The sequence below is a fragment of the Bos taurus genome, chromosome 21, assembly GCF_002263795.3.
Source record: "Bos taurus isolate L1 Dominette 01449 registration number 42190680 breed Hereford chromosome 21, ARS-UCD2.0, whole genome shotgun sequence".
Classification (NCBI taxonomy): domain Eukaryota; kingdom Metazoa; phylum Chordata; class Mammalia; order Artiodactyla; family Bovidae; genus Bos; species Bos taurus.
Genome location: NC_037348.1, coordinates 15311022 through 15330272, shown reverse-complemented (window position 1 = coordinate 15330272; position 19251 = coordinate 15311022). Strand labels below are relative to the sequence as shown.

Below are 19251 nucleotides of genomic sequence, written 5' to 3'. Positions count from 1 at the left end.
GGCTAGTAGAGGTTGTGTCTCACCCAACCAAGAAGTGTCACATTTAACTGGCTCTGTGGACTCCTGAGTCTAAACTCTTTCCATTCTATCTTGCTGCCTTAAGGAATATAGTTGAAATTTGATTTTAAAACTAACCCTGCAACTTCCCTCATGGTCCAGTGGTTGAAAATCTACCTTTCAATGCAGAGGATGTGGGTTTGATCTCTGGTAGGGCAACTAAGATCCCATATGCTGTGAGGCAATGAAGCCCACATGCTGCTAACTGTTGAGCCAGCGCCACAACTAGAGAAGACCCAGCACTTCAGCAAAGACCCTATGCACTGCAAGGGAGACCCAGAGCAGCCAAGAAAAAATTATTCCTAAAAACATATTCAGTCACTCAGTCGGGTCCAACTCTTTGTGACCCCATGGACTGCAGCATGCCAGGCTTCCCTGTCCATCACCAATTCCTGGAGCTTACCCAAACTCATGTCCATTGAGTCGGTAATGCCATCCAACCATCTCATCCTCTGCCGTCCCCTTCTCCTCCTGCCCTCAATCTTTCCCAGCATCGGGGTCTTTTCCAGTGAGTCAGTTTGTCACATCAGGTGGCCAAAGTATTGGAGTTTCAGCTTCAGCATCAGTGCTTCCAATGAACACCCAGGACTGATCTCCTTTAGGATGGAGGGGTTGGATCTCCTTGCAGTCCAAGGGACTCTCAAGAGTCTTCTCCAACACCACAGTTCAAAAGCCTCATTCTTCAGTGCTCAGCTTTCTTTATAGTCCAACTCTCACATCCATACATGAATACTGGAAAAACCATAGCTTTGACTAGACGGACCTTTGATGGCAAAGTAATGTCTCTGCTTTTGAATATGCTGTCTAGGTTGGTCATAACTTTCCTTCCAAGGAGTAAGCATCTTTTAATTTCATGGCTGCACTCACCATCAGCAGTGATTTTGGAGCCCCCCCCAAAATAAAGTTTCTCACTGTTTCCATGGTTTCCTCATCTATTTGCCATGAAGTGAGGGGACCAGATGCCATGATCTTAGTTTTCTGAATGTTGGGTTTTAAGCCAACATTTTCACTCTCCTCTTTCACTTTCATCAAGAGGCTCTTTAGTTCTTTGCTTTCTACCATAAGGGTGGTGTCACCTGCATATCTGAGGTTACTGATATTTCTCCCAGTAATCTTAATTCTAGCTTGTGCTTCATCCAGCCTGGCATTTCACATGATGTACTCTGAATATAAGTTAAATAAGCAGGGTGACAATTTACAACATTGACATACTCCTTTCCCAATTTGTAACCAGTCTGTTGTTCTATGTCCAGTTCTAACTGTTGCTTCTTGACCTGCATACAGATTTCTCAAGAGGCAGGTCAGGTGGTCTGGTAGTCTCATCTCTTGAAGAATTTTCCACAGTTTGTTGTGATCCACACAGTCAAAGCCTTTGGCATAGTCAATAAAGCAGAAGTAGATGTTTTTCTGGAACACTCTTGCTTTTTGCATATTTTTTCATTAAAATTTCTACAATTCTTTTGGGCATTGAGGCATTTTTTCAATAGTCTAAAATTTAAACATATTTCAGTAGGCAAACTGTTCTCTAAATCTTTTTTTTTTTTTTTTTTTTAATTCCTCCACACAGCAGTGCAGGGTTGACTCAAGGTCCATAAATTTGCTATGGTGGTCAATTAACCTTCTGGAATTGTATGTCAGATTGAGTGTGTGTGTGTGTGTATGTGTGTGTTTGTCTACAACTTTCAAAAGTCTCAATTCCAAAGAAGGTTAGGAATTCATGGCATAGATTAATAGAACTATTGTTAGTCTCCAGGTCACTGGTGCTTGCAAGGAATGTAAGAGGATGAACAATATAAGCCACAGAGGAGGTGGGTGCTCAGCATGAACTACCAGATCCTTAGAAGAAATCCACTAACAAGCTTAAGGGAGGTGAGAGTCCTGCAAATTTGTGTATGGATAGAGTCATCACCAAGTGTATCTTGTTCAGTCCTGAGCACCATAGTTACAAAGGGCCTTGGCCAACCAGGGAGTAGCCAGAGGGGAGCAACCTCGATGGATGTTGCATCAGGAAACCACTCAATGCAAAGAAGAGGTGGAGGGATAGAGTGTGAAAGGAACGCTCAGACACTGAAAGTAGGAGTGTAAATGGTACAACTTTGGAAAGCACTATGGTAATACATATTAAAAATAATCTAAAAATGTGGATATCCTACAGCTTGGCAATGCTACCTGTCCACAGAGAAACTCTTATCCATGTGTATAAGGAGACAAGTAGAATATGAATTTAGAATTATGTGTAATAGCAGAAATAAAAATAACCAAAAAATACAGAAAAATTTAGAGCCTATATATTTATTGACCCAATTTGTTTAAAAAATGTAGAATAGTCACAGAATGGGGAATGAATAGCTCATAAAATGAATGAACTTCTCTGGTGGTCCAGTGGTTAAGAAATCTGCCTTGCAATGTAGGGGACATGGTTCAATCCCTGGCTGGGGAACTAAGATCCCAGAGGCCACATTGAAACTAAGCCTGAGTGCCACAACTGCTGAGCCTGTGTGCTCCAGAGCATGCACGCCATAACTAGAGAGGCTGCGTGCTGCAGCAAAGACCCGATGCAGCCCCCAAAATAAATAAAAGAATGTTAAAAAGTAAAAACATAAACGTAAACAAGCAAAAACAATGCAGTATCTGTGAAGCATAATAAAGTAAAACAATAAAAGATAAATAATTTAAAAAAGTAAACTGAATAAATTATGTACCAATGTGGACAAATCTCAACACAAATTATCAAGACCATTTTTTAAAGGTTATATACAATGTGGTATTCGCCACATAAACTTTAAAATTATGCAAAAATAAACAATATATTGTGCATGTATACATGTATATACGGTAAAGTAGAAAATGTGTTTGGGAATGATTACACCAACTTTCAGAAGATTACCTCAGGGAGTAGGATAAAGAATGGCTTTAGAGCAATTACAAAGGGAGTTTTGGCTTTGTCTGAATTATTTTTTTGATCTGAAGGAAATATGGAAAAATAGTGCAGTTTAACAAAGGCAGATAGTGAATACATACTTTGAATTATCTCTAGTATTGTTGTTGTATATCTCTGTGCTTGAAAAATTTTATAATATCAAAACACAGAAAGACTTGGTGAGCTGCCTTTACTGAAAAGTTTCAGGTTAGAGCTGAATGTCTTCTAGAACAGGAGTCCCCAGCCTCGGGGGGATTAGGAAGTAGGTTGCACAGCAGCCATGAAACTAAATGATGCTTGTCCTTGGAAGGAAAGTTATGACCAACCTAGACAGCATATTAAAAAGAGACATTACTTTCCCAGCAAAGGTCCATCTAGTCAAAGCTATGGTTTCTTCAGTAGTCATGTATGGATGTGAGAGTTGGACTATAAAGAAAGCTGAGCGCTGAAGAATTGATGCTTTCGAACTGTGGTGTTGGAGAGGACTCTTGAGAGTCCCTTGGACTGCAAAGAGATCCAACCCCTCCACCCTAAACAGATTAGTCCTGGGTGTTCATTGGAAGGACTCATGCTGAAACTGAAATTTCAATACTTTGGCCACCTGATGCAAAGACCTGACTCATTTGAAAAGACCCTGATGCTGGGAAAGATTGAAGGTGGAGAAGGGGATGACAGAGGATGAGATGGTTGGATGGCATCACCGACTCAATGGATGTGAGTTTGGGTAAGCTCCGGGAATTGGTGATGGACAGGGAGGCCTGGCGTGCTGCAGTCCATGGGATTGCAAAGAGTTGGACGTGGCTGAGTGACTGAACTAAACCGCACAGCAGGAGCTGAGTGGCTGGCAAGTGAGTGAAGCGTCATCTGTATTTACAGCTGCTCTCCATCACTCACTTTACCGCCTGAGCTCTGCTTCCTGTCAGATCAATGGTAGCAGTAAGTCCTCACAGGAGCATGAACCCTACTGTGAACTGCACAAGTTAGGGATCCAGGTTGCATGCTCCTTATGAGAATCATCCCCAAACCACCCCCGCATCCCGGTCCCTGGAAAGATTGTCTTCCATGAAAATAGTACCTAGTGCCAGAAAGTTTGGGAACCGCTGTTTCAGAGGCAATTCCTGTAACAACATAGACTAAATTGACCAGTGGCTCTTTTCCAGCTCGAAGCCTCTCAGAGTCTGGCGCCCTCAACAGCATCCTAGCATTTGGATAACCAGCCTGCATCTGTGTTGTACCTGCTTCGTTTCCCCTGGTGAGTTAGGTGCAATGCTGGAGCAGAATGCAAGGAAATGAAAACCCCTTTTGATTGGATGCAGCCAGGGTCCCTTTCCACACTTAGAGCCTGTGTTTGATTCCTACTCAATTTGAGAAAACTTCTCAAACTTACTGTTTTCAGAGTTCCAGCCAGAGGTTAAATCATGTTAGAGATTGTCTTTATCCGTGATCCCTTTCACCTACCTTCTTATTTCTCTGGGCAAGAAACCAACCTCACCACCCACTCTACCCTGTCCCCAGTACTTTCAAAACAGCTCTGGCCCACATAAGGGGCCTCTTACCTCACCCTGTCACCTCCCCATATGCCTCCTCTGAACCAGCATCCCACATGGTATAGGCCTGTCACCTCCCCATATGCCTCCTCTGAGCCAGCATCCCACATGGCATAGGCTGTTTTCTTGCCCTTTCTCTGTTCAGAGCTTCACTGTTTACCGTTTTCTACCAAGGTGAAAATGAGGTGATGACATTTGCCTGGAATCAAGTTCCACAGTCTCTATGGTACCTGTTTTGAGGGGTAAGACTTTAACTCAAAGTGGCTCATGGGATTGATAGAATGAAAAAGAAGCAGGAGTGGGACTTTACCATCAGTGGTAAAGTATCTCCTTGCCAATGCAGGGGACATTGGTTCAATCCCTGGTCAGGGAAGATTCCGCATGCAGCGGGGCAACTAAGCGTGTGCCTCAACTACTGAGCCCGTGCGCCCTAGGCCCATGCTCTGCAATAAGAGAAGCCACCTTAATGCTCAAGCACCACAGCTAGAGAGTAGCCACAACTATGCAACTAGAGAAAGCTCGAGGCTAGGAAGCCCGCTCGCAGCAATGAAGGCCCGGCGCAGTCAAAAATAATTAAAAGTGATAGAGAAAGGGGAAAATAATGCTTTTCAAAAAGAAGAAGTAGGAGAGATACTTGGGGGCAGGCAGGCCTCAGACTCATGTCTAAGAGGTTCTTGATTCCTCCAGACAACCTTTCATTTGAGAGAATGCTTTCCTTTTGACTTGGCATATGCATTGGGAGCCAGCAGTCCTGGTTTGAATCTTTGTTTGCTACTTTCTGGCTGAGGAATCTTTGGCAAGTTTCTTAAATATTATGTGTTCTTAAACATGCAGCCCTCTTAGAAGTTAAGGAACAAAATAAAGTATGCATTAATATGATAATACTCAATTAATGTTAGTCCCTGAATTAGTTATCTATGCTACATAACAAATTGCCCCCAAACTTAGCAGCTTATAATAGTAACTTCATTTGGTTTTTATTTATTTATTTTTAAAGATTTATTCCAGGCACTTGTGGTTTTTTAAGTTATTTATTTGGCTGCATGCAGGATCTTTATTGCCTCATTAGCGATTTCTCATTGCAGGCTCTAGAGCACAAGGCTCAGTAGCTGTGGATCAAGCTTAGTTGTTCTGCAGCACGTGGGGTCTTAGTTCCCCGAGTGGGGATCAAACCTAGGATCCCTGCATTGCAAGGCAGATTCTTAACCAGTGGACCAGCAGGGAAGTCCCAATGATACATTTTAATCTCACCATTTCTGTGAGTCAGGCGTCCAGGTGTGACTTGGCTGGGTCCTCCGGCTCAAGGTCTCTTACAGGCTGCAGCCAAGGCGTCAGATGGGGCTGACGTCATCTAGTGACCTGACCAGAACAGTTACTAATGGGCTGTTGGCTAGAGGACCTCAGTTTACCACTGGTGATGGCAGGAGGCCACCCTGCATTCTTTGCCACAGGGGCATCTCAACATGGTAGCTGACTTTAGAGACAGAGGGAGAGGGGAGTCACATTCTTGTATAGCCTGGCTTCAGGATTGACATCTTAGTTTTCCCATGTCCCACACATTAAAGGAAGCCACTAGTACAACCCACACTCTTGGGGATAAGATTATACAGAAGTGTGATTTCCAGGAGGTAGGGCTCATTGGAGACCATTTTTCAAGGCTGCCTACCACAGCTATGTTTCTTTTTCCCTGTTGTGGGTAGATACTGATCAAAAGATATGCACATACTGCCCTTTGTCGTGGAGAAGGCAATGGCACCCCACTCCAGTACTCTTGCCCGGAAAATCCCATGGACAGAGGAGCCTGGTGGGCTGCAGTCCATGGGGTCGCTAAGAGTCGGACATGACTGAGCGACTTCACTTCCACTTTTCACTTTCATTCATTGGAGAAGGAGATGGCAACCCATTCCAATGTTCTTGCCTGGAGAATCCCAGAGACAGGGATCCTGGTGGGCTGCCATCTATGGTGTCGCACAGAGTCGGACATGACTGAGTGACTTAGCAGCAGCAGTAGCAGCAGCCCTTTGTCAAAGCTGTTTTAATTTCAGGTATTACTAATGCATATACATATAACTTCTTAATATTTTTTGTGTGTGTACTTTTTGTTTTGTTTTGCTTTACTTTACAATATTGTATTGGTTTTGTCATACATTGACATGAATCTGTCACAGGTGTACATGTGTTCCCCATCCTGAACCCCCCTCCCACCTCCTTCCCCATCCCATCCCTCTGGGTCATCCCAGTGCACCAGTCCCGAGTACCCTGTCTCATGCATCAAACCTGGACTGGCGATCCGTTTCACATATAATAATATACCTGTTCCCATTCGGATCATATTTACATAGAAATTATATAGTATTCCCATGTACGCATATAACTTCTTTGAGAATTTCTGATACCTTAAGACCAGTGAGTGTGTGCTTAGTCTCTTTGCAACCTCATGGACTGTAACCCACCAGGCTCTGCTATCCATGGATTCTCCAGGCGAGAATATTGGAGTGGGTTGCCATGCCCTGCTGCAGGGGATCTTCCCAACCCAGGGATCGAACCTACGTCTCCCACACTGCAGGCAGCCCAATGGCCTCTCATACAGCATGTCTTTGGGCCTGAAGGATGTTCCATCCACTTACAGATACAGGGGAGGTCACAGTCTGAACCCCCACCCCCATTATTCACTACCCCATTCTCCCTTTGATTCCTCGGAAGACAGGCCATCTCCCCTGCCCAGCTGGGAAGACCTAACACAGACCCCCAGCCCTGTCACTTTGCCTAAGACCCGGAAGATATTGTATGCATTTCCCTCTTACCTCCTGGTCCCTGCCTGGTCCATGCATCTCTCTGTTGAGACATCAACTGTGGCCCCATTTTTGCCAACTTCTAGTAAATTAAAGAATCATTTCACGATCATACAGGCCTTGTAAACACAGCTCTGTGTCGAAAAATTCAAGAATACCAAAGCCTCCTACTTCTTTTTTTTTTTTTTTTTAATCGAAGTATAATTGATTTACAATGCTGTGCCAATGTCTGCTGTATAGCAAAGCGACTTTTTCGTTACACACATACAGACGTTCTTTTTCTGGTACATATTCTTTTCCATTGCAGTTTATCCGGGATATTGAATAGAGTTCCTTGTGCTACACAGTAGGACCTTGTTGTTTATTCATCCTATATATAATAGTTTACATCTGCTAAACCCACACTTCCCTCCTCCTCCCGGCCCCTCCTTGGGGACTAGAAATCCGTTCTCTCTGTCTGTGAGGCTGTTACTGTTTTATAGATAGGTTCATCTGTGCCGTATTTTAGATCCCACATGTAAGTGATATCATATGGGATTTGTCTTTCTCTTTCTTGGTATGAAAATCTCTAGTTGCATCCATATTGTTGCAAATATGAAGCCTCCTTCTTGTCTTTATCATGCAACTTCACTTTCTATCAAAACCTCTGAACCTTGAAAGTGTCAGACAGACAGATGTTTGTAGCTTACGTTCTTGTTGCTCTGTCACTCTGTCCTGCTCACCTGGCCCCACTCTGGCCGTCTGTTTGCCCCCCTCCCACTGCTCTTCTTTGTGGTCATTTCGCAGCACCCAGGGGAACTGTGGGCCAGCACCACTGGTCATCTCCTCGCATCCCCTGTGGTGCTTTGCGCCTCACTTTTGCTCACGTTATCCCCTGTATCTATGATGCTTTGCTCACCTGAGTCTCTTCTTCCTCCTTTAGAACACAACTCAGTGCTGAGTCCAGGCAACTGAGCGTTAATTCCTAAGCCCACAGTGGTCCTTCTGTGACAGAGAGTAGTATTACTATAGTACTTACTGTGTTATATTGTAATGTCCGGTTTGCATACTCACCTTCACCCTAGGGGCCTTCTCCAAAACGGACCCAGTGTCCATTGTGTTATCTCAACATATTAAGATACTACGTTATCTCAACAAAGTAAAGGTCATATATTACTGGGACAAGCCCACAACTAACATCATACTCAATGAAGAGAGATTGAAAGCTTTTCCTCTAAGTTCAGGAGCAAGACAAAGTGTGCCCACTCTCACCACGCCTCTTTAACATGATAGGGAAGTCCTAATTAGAGCAATCCGGCAAGAAAAAGAAATAAAACATATCGGAATTGGAAAAGAGGAAGTAAAATTGTCTCTATTTGCAGATGGCATGATTTTATATACAGAAAATCCAAAAGATTGCAACCAAAAAACAGCTGGATCTAATCTAGGCATTATGTTTATTCCTGCTTTGCAAATACAGTAAGTCCCCTACATGTAAGCCTTCAAGTTGGAAACTTTTAAAAATCCAAATGTGCCTAGAGAAAGGAGGAAGAGAGATATGACAAAGAAGAAGTAACTGAAGAGCTAAAGGGATTCACGATGCAGGAGAAGGAAGGGGATTTTCTGTATTTGTGGGGGTGCTTTTAGCTTTTGAGGCACAGGCCTTGAACATAGAAGGCTACACAAAGGTTGCAGCAGCTGTTCACAAAGCAATCCAGTGCTACCGTGTCATCTGTATGAGAAAAAAATAGCTACTACCCAGACTCTACATCATCTCATTCAGGAGGGTAGATAGAATTAAATCCAGCAAGGAATCAGAACCCGTGCCACCAGCGTCAGGCGTCAGTGAAATGGCAGCTTGCCCTCCATCTCCTATTGCTGCCGATTCTTCAGTTCTACCATCTCTCACCTCCTCTCTCAACTCCATCAGGAACTCTTCTTACTTGTCCTTCTTGCCAGTTCCTGTAAGCCAGCTGTTGTACTGTATTACTGTAGTTTTCAAGGAATTGTACTGTAAGATTAAAAACATTATTTTTATTTTTGTGTGTTTCTTTGTGTGTATTATTTGTGTGAACAGTATTATAAACCTATTACAACACAGTAGTATATAGCTGATCCTGATAGTTGGGTACCTAGGCTAACCTTGTTGGACTTACAAATGAACTGGATTTATGAATGTGTTCTTGGTATTGAACTCCTTTGTATGCAGTAGAATTACTACATACAGTGGGTTGGGAGAGGTTAACAGGTCAGTTCAGTTCAGTCACTTAGTCATGTCTGACTCTTTGTGACCCCATGGACTGCAGCATGCCAGGCCTCCCTGTCCATCACAAATGCCCAGAGACTACTCATACTCATGTCCATTGAGTCAGTGATGCCATCCAACCATCTCATCCTCTGTCGTCCCCTTCTCCTCCCACCTTCAATCTTTCCCAACATTAGGGTTTTTTCAAATGCATCAGTTCTTCACATTAGGTAGCCAAAGTATTGGAATTTCAGCTTCAACATCAGTCCTTCCAATGAACACCCAGGACTGATCTCTTTGCAGTCCAAGGGACTCTCAAGAGTCTTCTCCAACACTACAGTTCAAAAGCATCAATTCTTCGGCACTCAGCTTTCTTTATAGTCCAACTGTTACATCCATACATGACCACTGGAAAAAACCATAGCCTTGACTAGATGGACTTTTGTTGGCAAAGTAATGTCTTTGCTTTTTAATATGCTGTCTAGATTGGTCATAACTTTTCTTCCAAGGAGCAAGCGTCTTTTAATTTCATGGCTGCAATCACCATCTTCAGTGATTTTGGAGCCCAGAAAAATAAAGTCTGCCACTGTTTCCACTGTTTCCCCATCTATTCGCCGTAAAGTGATGGGACCAGATGCCATGATCTTCGTTTTCTGAATGTTTAGTTTTAAGACAACTTTTTCACTCTCCTTTTTCACTTTCATCAAGAGATTCTTTAGTTCTTCTTCACTTTCTGCCGTAAGGGTGGTGTCATCTGCATATCTGAGGTTATTGGTATTTCTCCCAGCAATCTTGATTCCAGCTTGTGCTTCCTTCAGCCCAGCATTTCTCATGATGTACTCTGCTGCTGCTGCTGCTAAGTCACTTCAGTCGTGTCCAACTCTGTGGGACCCCATAGACGGCAGCTCACCAGGCTCCCCCGTCCCTGGGATTCTCCAGGCAAGAACACTGGAGTGGGTTGCCATTTCCTATTCCAAATGCATGAAACTGAAAAGTGAAAGTGAAGTCGTTCAGTCATGTCCGACCCTTAGCGACCCCATGGATTTCAGCCCACCAGGCTCCTCCATCCATGGGATTTTCCAGGCAAGAGGACTGCAGTGGGGTGCCATTGCCTTCTACGGATGTACTCTACATATAAGTTATATAAGCAGGGTGACAATATACAGCCTTGATGTACTCCTTTCCCAATTTGGAACCAATCTGTTGTTTCATGTCCAGTTCTAACTGTTGCTTTCTGACTTGTATACAGATTTCTGAGGAGGCAGGTCAGGTGTTCTGGTATTCCCATCTCTTTTAGAATTTTCCACAGTTTGTGGTGATCCGCACAATCAAAGGCTTTGACATAGTCAATAAAGCAGAAATAGATGTTTTTCTGGAACTCTCTTGCTTTTTCCATGATCCATTTGATGCTGGAAATTTGATTTCTGGTTCCTCTGCCTTTTCTAAAACCAACTTGAACATCTAGAAGTTCACAGTTCACATATTGCTGAAGCCTGGCTTGGAGAATTTTGAGCATTACTTTACTAGTGTGTGAGATGAGTGCAATTGAGTGGTAGTTTGAACATTCTTTGGCATTGCCTTTCTTTGGGATTGGAATGAAAATTTTCCAGTCCTGTGGCCACTGCTAATTTTTCCAAATTTGCTGGCATATTGAGTGCAGCACTTTCACAGCATCATCTTTCAGGATTTGAAACAGCTCAACTGGAATTCTGCCACCTCCACTAGTTTTGTTCATAGAGATGCTTCCTAAGGCCCACTTGACTTCACATTCCAGGATGTCTGGCTCTAGGTGGGTGATCACACCATCATAATTATCTAGATAGTGAAGATCTTTTTTGTACAGTTCTTCTGTGTATTCTTGCCACCTCTTCTTAATATCTTCTGCTTCTGCTAGGTCCATGCGATTTCTGTCCTTTATTGAGCCCATCTTTCATGAAGTGTTCCCTTGGTATATCTAATTTTCTTGAAGAGATCTCTAGTCTTTCTCGTTCTATTGTTTTCCTCTATTTCTTTGCACTTATCACTGGAGAAGGCTTTCTTATCTCTCCTTGCTATTCTTTGGAACTCTGCGTTCAAATGGGTAGATCTTTCCTTTTTTCATTGCTTTTTGCTTCTCTTCTTTTCACAGCTATTTTTAAGGCCTCCTCAGACAGCCATTTTGATTTTTCACATTTCTTTTTCCTGGGGATGGTCTTGATTCCTGCTTCCTGTACAATGTCATGAACCTCTGTCCATATTTCTTCAGGAACTCTGTGTATCAGATCTAATCCCTTGAATCTATTTGTCACTTCCACTGTATAATTATAAGGGATTTGATTTAGGTCATACCTGAATGGTCTAGTGGTTTTCCCTACTTTCTTCAAAAATACATCTGAATTTGGCAATAAGGAGTTCATGATCTGAGCCACAATCAGCTCCCAGTCTTATTTTTGCTGACTGTATAGAGCTTCTCCATCTTTGGCTGTAAAGAATATAATCAATCTGATTTTGGTGTTTACCATCTGATGATGTCCATGTGTAGAGTCTTCTCTTGTGTTGTTCGAAGAGGGTGTTTGCTATGACCAGTGTGTTCTCTTGGGAAAACTCTATTAGCCTCTGCCCTGCTTCATTCTGTACTCCAAGGCCAAATTTGCCTGTTACTCCAGGTATTTCTTGACTTCCTACTTTTGCATTCCAGTCCCCCATAATGAAAAGGACATCTTTTTTGGGTGTTAGTTCTAAAAAGTCTTGTAGGTCTTCATAGAACCATTCAACTTCAGCTTCTTCAGCATTACTGGTTGGGGCATAGACTTGGATTACTGTGATATTGAATAGTTTGCCTTGGAAATGAACAGAGATCATTCTGTCATTTTTGAGATTGCATCCAAGTTCTGCATTTCAGACTCTTTTGTTGACTGTGATGACTACTACATTTCTTCTAAGGGATCCTTGCCCACAGTAGTAGATATACTGGTCATCTGAGTTAAATTCACCCATTCCAGTCCATTTTAATTTGCTGATTCCTAGAATGTTGACATTCATTCTTGCCATCTCCTGTTTGACCACTTCCAATTTACCCTGATTCATGGACCTAACATTCCAGGTTCCTATGCAATATTGCTCTTTACAGCATTGGACCTTGCTTCCATCACCTGTCACATCCACAACTGGATGTTGTTGTTGTGTTGTTTTTGCTTTGGCTCCATCCCTTCATTCTTTCTGGAGTTATTTCTCCACTGATTTCCAGTAGCATATTGGGCACCTACCGACCTGGGTAGTTCCTCTTTCAGTGTCCTATCTTTTTGCCTTTTCCTACTGTTCATGGGGTTCTCAAGGCAAGAATACTGAAGTGGTTTGCATTCCCTTCTCCAGTGGACCACATTCTGTCAGAACTCTCCACCATGACCCATCTGTCTTGGGTGGCCCCACATGGTATGGCTTAGTTCCGTTGAATTAGAAAAGGCTGCGGTCTGTGTGATCAGATTGGTTAGTTTTCTGTGATTGTGGTTTTCAATCTGTCTGCCCTCTGATGGGGAAAGATAAGAGGCTTATGGTAGCTTCCTGTTGGGAGAGACTAACTGAGCGGGAAACTGGGTCTTGTTCTGATGGGTGGGACCATGCTCAGTAAATCTTTAATCCAATTTCCTGTTGATGGGTGGAGCTGTGTTCCCTCCTTGCTATTTGCCTGGGGCCAAACTGTGGTGGAGGTGATAATGGCAACCTCCTTCAGAGATTCCATGCATGTAATTCTACACTCACTGCTCCCAACCCTGCAACAGGCCACCACCAACCCACGCCTCCACTGGAGACTCCTGGACACTCCCAGGCAAGTCTGGGTCGTCTGTTGTGGGGTCACTGCTCCTTTCTCCTGGGTCCTGGTGCACACAAGGTTCTGTTTGTCCCCTCCAAGAGTCTTTTTCCCAGTCCTGTGTAAGGTCTGACACCCCTATGGCTACTTAAGGTCTGACAAGGTCATGAGGTCAGAAAGGAGCTGGGAGAAGTTTGGAGTCCAATCTGTCCTGGAAGTCAATGCCCTTGACTGTTTAGCTAGACAGCCTGCATCTCCCCGCCCAGCCCTGAGTCCTCCACCCTCCCCTGTCAGCAGGAGGCCAGCGTGGGGTTGGTGCTCAATCCCTGTCTGTCTAATACAACTGAATGCAACCAAGCTGTTTATACAAAAGGAAATTACATTCCTACTGCCTTCATCAGAGCCAGGAGAAATGAACAGGTCTTTTTATATGCATTCGATTTAAATGTACTTATCTAATTTTTCCCTAAAAGACTAATCATCTTCGTCATCAATACATAAAGGCTCAATAAAAACTGCAGATAAAACATGGATGCAATTTGTTGTTGACATATAACCACCTTATATCAACCAGGTCTAGGTGCATTAGAGAAAAAAATTAGAGCTTTAATTACTTTTTGGCAAAATGTACAGTCATTTATAAGGGGGCTCTCGACTGTTGCTGAGTCAAAGCTGTTTGCATGTGTCTCACTGGCCCTTTAAATAACACTCTCTTGCTCTTTGGGAAAAGGAGAATGATGTAATTCTTCTAATTATAACTGACCAGGCTCTTCCATACTCGGTTTGATTCCCCGCAGGTTTCACTATTTGCCAATATCTATTTCACTGTAGCAGAAACGGGAAAAAAATTCCCAAGCCTAATCATCTAGAAATTCTTTGACTCTCTTCCACTTTAGTGGAATCATATTTTTGCACTTGAGGTCATCTTTATATATGAGAGGAGAGCAAGGTTGGGAGAAAGTTGGTATTAAAAATAGAGCAAAGTTCCAGATTCTCACTCTTTAGAGCTCATGGAAGATTCTGGCCTTTTATTATTTATGATTAATGCTGGCACTACCACCCCTGCCTTGAGAGCATGCCAAGGATCTTCACAGTGCCCTGGCTTCATCTTGCCGGCTGCCAGGGTTGGCATCTTTCAGGAGGTTTCCTTTTATTTCTGCCCATCACATCCAGACACCATGGTGGCAGGACAAGTCCAGGCAAATGGAGCATCTGTTCACCTGCTAGGCTTGCCTCCCAATCCGAAACCCTGACCACCTCTCCCACTGCCACCTACTTCCTCCCCATACCCAAGGATGCCTCAGCCAGGAACATCACCTGCCCCAAAGTTCACAGTTTAGGGATGGAAGCAAAGATCAGTTAAATCATGAAATTAAATACTGAAAATATGCTGCCAACAAGAAAATCCCTTCTAGTCAAAAAATTCAACTTTTATACATAACCCCCCTGCTTGTGAATCTAATGCAAATGTCACTCTAATGGCAGTATTCTGGAATAGTTAAGAATGTATGTTAAGCAAATGGAGGGTTTTAGGAAATGTTGAGTTTGACTCCATCATAACTGGTGATGGGAAAAATAATCAGGTGAGCAAGCAAAGGAGAAGTGAGTCTTGGTTGAGTCCTTTCCATGATAAGCACCATGCTTAATTCTGAATTCAGAATATCTCATCTAACTGTCACCATCACCCTTTGGGTAAATCTAAAAGTCCACATTCTTACAGTAGAGGATACAAGGTTCAAGGAAGTCAAATAACTCTTCCAAGGTCTACCCAGGTGGAATCTTGAGCTCTGGTCAGGTGATCTCCAAAATGCTATTTTCCTTCCACCTCACACTGAGAAGGACCAGGGATCAAGTGTTGGCCCAGTCAACCAGATGAAGGTGTAGAATCAGAACAGGGAGTTAGGATAAGAGCTACTCTTCTAGAGAAGGATGTGTGGCCCTTTGGTCCAAATCCAGTGCCTAGGTTAGGAGCTGTACCTGAGCAAGGGCAAGGTGACCGACAGGGAAGAGACAGTGGCTAATAAATTCATCAGATATGTTCAGAGAAGCACAAGGAAGCAGGAGAGAGGTTCCAGGGAGGTCCAAAGCCAGCTCAAGGGGAGTGGTGTTCAGGTCCAGGGTCTGCATCTATTTGGAAACTGGAGAACAGGACAGAGAACGAGGCAGATGACTGAGTACTCAGTCACTGGACCAGAGGTTCAGGTTTGAGGAGGAACCAACCCCAAGCCTGGCCTGCTGCTGAGGTGCTAAGCCTAGAGCCCTGGACCTCTGTGTGCCCAAATACCAGATGAGGCTGCTCCCCGGGAGGGTCTCTGTCATCACAGGTTCCCCAGTTGAGAAACCTGCAGCTGTGGAGATGTGAGGGTCAGTGATTCTATGAAGACCTGGGGCAAAGCCTGAGCCTTATCCCATTTTACAGAAGCCAACAGGATTGCTAGTTCCCTCCATGTTCGGTGGGTCAGCACATCACTCACTCAGTCACCAAGAGCTCTTTTGAGTCCCTAGGATTCTTTCATTCCATTGCACAGCTGTGTTCTGCTCTAGGTATAAAAAGACAAAAACCAGCTTTTGTGTTGAGTGTCATGGGAAATAAGTTGGTAAAATAGAACTAAAACACATGTGCCCAATGTTCCTTGCAGCACTATTTACAATAGCCATGACATGAAAGCAACCCAAATGTCTGTCAACAGATGAATGGATAAAATATGGTGCAGATACACAGTGGAATATTACTCAGCCATGAAAAGGAACAAGATTGGTCATTTGGATAGACATGGATGGACCTAGAGTCTATCATACAGAGTGAAGTAAATCAGAAAGAGAAAAACAAATACCATATATTAATGCATATGTGTGGAATATAGAAAAATGGTACAGATGAACCTATTTGCAGGGCAGGAATAGAGACACAGACCAAGGGAAGAGACTTGTGGACACAGGGCTAGGGGGTGGATGGGATGACCTGGGAGATTGGGATTGATGTATGTGCACCACCACGTGTAAACCTGCTGTAAGCACAGGAAGCTCAGCTCCGTGTTCTGTAGTGACCTAGGTGGATACAGGGTGGGGTGGGAGGGAGGGAGAGAGACCCAAGAGGGGATATACATACATACATATATATATATATATATATATATATATATATATATATATATATATGTGTGTGTGTGTGTGTGTGTGTGTGTGTGTGTGTATCCACTTCATTGTACAGCAAAAACTAACATTGTAAAGCAACTATATCCCAATTTTAAAAAAAGAAATGATTTGGTAAGAAAGACCTCGACTCTCATTCTATAATCTAGTAAAGATGATAGGACACAAACCGGAATAGATACAAGATCAGGTCACATGTGCTAAGGACCCCTGTGGAGGAGTGAAGTAGCAGCTCTGCATAATAAGAGAGGAAGGTGAGCTCTCCTAGGGACAGGAGGGTGACTGAGATGACTTGGTGAGATTCCAGGAACACGTGAACTTTGTTGTAAGGACACAAGGAAGGGGTGGGGTCAGGAGGTTGCAGGTCAGGGGTGACCCTCATCTGCATGACATGCACTCTTCTTATTCCTCTCTGACTGGCTGTTTCCAGTCATGGAGGCCAAGCTCCTTGGTCATCCTTCATGCCTATCTCTGACCTCAAAACGCGACACCTTACTCTCCGTGCCCTTCCAGTGACACATGTTCTGCTCCTGAAGATCATTAACAAACAACCTCTCCACCATCAAGTGGTCCAAGATCAGATTCTTCCCCTGACTTTTTGTTGAATCCCCTTGAACTTGAAAAACTGTGTGGCTAGAGTTAGCAGGTCTCTCTTGATCAAAGGCTTTCCTGATGGCTCAGATGGTAAAGAATCCACCTGCAAGGCAAAAGACCTCAGTTCAATCCCTGGGTCAGGAAGATACCCTGGAGAAGGGAATGGCTATCCACTTTAGTATTCTTGCCTGGAGAATTTCATGGACAGAGGAACCTGGCGGGCTATAGTCCATGGGGTCACAAAGAGTCAGACACAACTGAGTGACTAACATTCTTGGTCAAAGTGTAAGCCTTCCATTACCAAATGGCAAGACTCCTGTAGGAGAGCCGAGAAAGCCTGTCTGCTCTCCAGGTCATATTTGAAAACTACTAGAGGAGAGGAGATTGTTGGAGAAGGCAATGGCAACCCACTCCAGTACTCTTGCCTGGAAAATCCCATGGACGGAGGAGCCTGGTAGGCTGCAGTTCATGGGGTCGCTAAGAGTTGGGCACGACTGAGCAACTTCACTTTCACGTTTCACTTTCATGCATTGGAGAAGAAAATGGCAACCCACTCCAGTGTTCTTGCCTGGAGAATCCCAGGGACGGGGGAGCCTGGTGGGCTGCCGTCTATGGGGTCGCACAGAGTTGGACATGACTGAATCGACTTAGCAGCAGCAGCAGCAGAGGAGATTGTTATTATGCCATAGGAAGTCCTTGGTAGGCCAAATGATCTTCTGGAACACAGTTAACCCCATCCTATGTGTCTGTTTTCTTAGAAGACAAGTTTTCTTCTTCCTTAAGTATCTGTGGGTTCTTGGGCATGTGTTTTCATGGAAGCTTGATTTGACTTAAAATTGTCCTTCTCTTCAAATCATACATGGACCTCAGAGCAGAGAAGTCATTTTTAAAACTCCATGTTCAAAGGGTCTGGCACAGCAACACTCCATGAGGCCTGGCTGCTGGCCTGGTTGGCTTTATGCTGCGCTCACCCGGCTCAGCAACAAGCTGGGGTGGACCAGTGGCTTACTCGTTGTGGATGCTCTTCTCTGCCTGCACATGAGGGTGCTTCATGGAAGTCAGCCCTTCTGTAGGTGCCGCTTCATTCAGGTCTGTTCTGCAAGGCCTCCAAGGTCTACCCATTCTGGGTACCAGGATCCTAAAGGCCTAGGGAGTTAACAGCCTTTGGTTGAAGTTATTTCTCCTCAGTAGGAGGAAGCAGCATAATGTGATAAAAAGGGGAATGAACCCCAAATCAGATAAGCTGAGCTCAAGGTGCATCTTTGGTAATTACTAATTGGGTGAGCAAAGTACTAAATGTAATCTCCTTTAAGGCTCTGTTTGTCTTTACAGTAAGATAAGCAGTACCTATTTCAGAAAGTCATAAATATAAATGAATCTGGATCATAGTAGTCCTTTGGTGAATGATAGCTATACTTAATCTTCCTTCTTTGAATTTCAAAATTTTAATGAAAAAAATGTTTAAGAAAAGTGAACCCATGCTCTTTTTAAAAAGTTATTTCAAGGATACACATTTATATTTGGTTTCCTAATAGGTTGACATAAGCTTAGACACATCTTCATAATGTATGTTTATGCATATATGTTTCTATATCCAGACACTAGGTGCCTGAGGGTGCATATGTACACACACACACACACACACACACACACACACACACGCATGCACAACACCTCAAATTAACTGCAGGTGTGGTATTTGGTTTCAACATTAATTTTCAGCCCCTCCTCACTAAGAAATTATTATTGCTAAACTGAATTAACATCACTCTGTCTTTTATTGTAAACACACCTGCTGGTAAGAGTCTTCCCAGGGCCCCTAAGTCAGCAGTTCTTAAACTCAGGTGCTGGCTGAGCTGCAGCAGCAGCCCCAGTTCACTAGTTGCTTCGAGAAACAGAGCACCATCTTCCTTAGACAAAACTAGTAAGCCACTTTAGGATTTCATCCAGCATCCAGACAAGAGAAGGAATGCCATGCCCAGCTCTGTATCCCCAGTGATGGCAAGAACCATTTGCCACACCTGTGGGATAACACCCACACTCAGCTCTTCTGGCATATTTGGTTGCTAACTAGATCATATCACTAATCGAGTTTCAGTGGAATTATTCATGCATGTGTCTTTCTCCTGTGCAAGACCATGAGTTTCTGTGTATGTGGAGCATGGACATTTCTGTGT

General features: G+C 43.6%; 1 long non-coding RNA gene across 1 annotated transcript in view; it reads right to left on the bottom strand.

Moving 5' to 3' along the window:
• Positions 1 to 7538: 7538 nt before the first annotated feature.
• Positions 7539 to 19251, bottom strand: part of LOC132343333 (uncharacterized) — a 103654-nt gene continuing 91941 nt past the window's right edge. Inside the window, exon 4 of the long non-coding RNA XR_009492096.1 lies at positions 7539 to 9306. This is a non-coding gene — a long non-coding RNA (uncharacterized lncRNA). The remainder of the gene's footprint in view (positions 9307 to 19251) is intronic.